Raw genomic sequence first — 1,052 nt, 5'->3', positions numbered from 1 at the left:
CCCCCCTGGGGTGGCACGGAATATGCTCAATAGCTGTGAATGAGAAATGATTTATACTACCTTTGGAGCATAAAGAAAAATGTCGTGCTACTGGATGATTTAAATCTTTTTTCTTTATCAGTCGGACATGTTCTGCTATCCTTACTTTTAGTGGTCTCGTGGTGCGACCCACATATTTTTGTCCACAACCACAAAAAAGAACGTAAATCACAAAACTGATATTGCAATTAAGAAAAAATTTTAAATAGTATTTTTTTGAATTGTCATTATACATAATATATTTAGTCTGAAATGTGTACTATCCACCTTTTTAGACCCACCTTAAGACACACTTGCAGAGTGAAGCCTGATGTTGTCAAAGACAAAGACGGGGAGCGAAATCTTCAGAGAATTGCCACGAGAGGTGTCGTACAGTTATTTAATGCAGTGCGAACACATCAGAGTAACATCGGGGAGAAGATGAAAGAAGTAAGGGGCTCTGAAAGAAAACGCAGTAAGCTTATTTCATCCATCTCCAAAAAAGATTTCATAAATGTTCTTCGAGGAAAGGAAAGTAAAGCGGAGCAGAATACCAACGAGAAACAAGGAAGAAAGAAGGTTGCGATCAAGTCTGAGAACATGTCCGAATGGAACATATTGCGTGATGACTTCATGATGGGAGCTTCCATGAAGGACTGGGATAAGGACAATGATGATGGAGAACGCAACGCAGAGCCGGAACACGGGGCTGAGCAGGGAGATAATGGAAGTGATTCTGACAGATAACGTTACAGGGGGGAAGAGAGTTCAAGATAACTCGTTATCTTGTTTGCTTACTTGAATAAGCATATGAAGCATATGAATAGCACTGTGGATATTCTGAACACATGATACATAAAGCTTGGCCCCCTGCAGACGCACTTACCAGAACTCCCTCCTACTGTCTCTGTACGTTCTCCCTACCTAACAATTAGACAGTAAGCTCCTCGGGGCAGGGACTCCTCTTCCTTAATGTTACAATAAGTAAGTATAGATATAGGATAAAGTATCTGTTGTCTAAATTTAGCATAGGT

General features: G+C 40.4%; 1 pseudogene; it reads left to right on the top strand.

Moving 5' to 3' along the window:
- The first annotated feature begins 291 nt into the window (after positions 1-291).
- On the top strand, positions 292-772 carry LOC142480821 (RRP15-like protein pseudogene; annotated as a pseudogene).
- The last annotated feature ends 280 nt before the right edge of the window (positions 773-1,052 follow it).

The sequence above is a fragment of the Ascaphus truei genome, chromosome 1 (assembly GCF_040206685.1).
Source record: "Ascaphus truei isolate aAscTru1 chromosome 1, aAscTru1.hap1, whole genome shotgun sequence".
NCBI lineage: Eukaryota > Metazoa > Chordata > Amphibia > Anura > Ascaphidae > Ascaphus > Ascaphus truei.
This window is presented reverse-complemented; position numbering and strand designations above follow the sequence as displayed.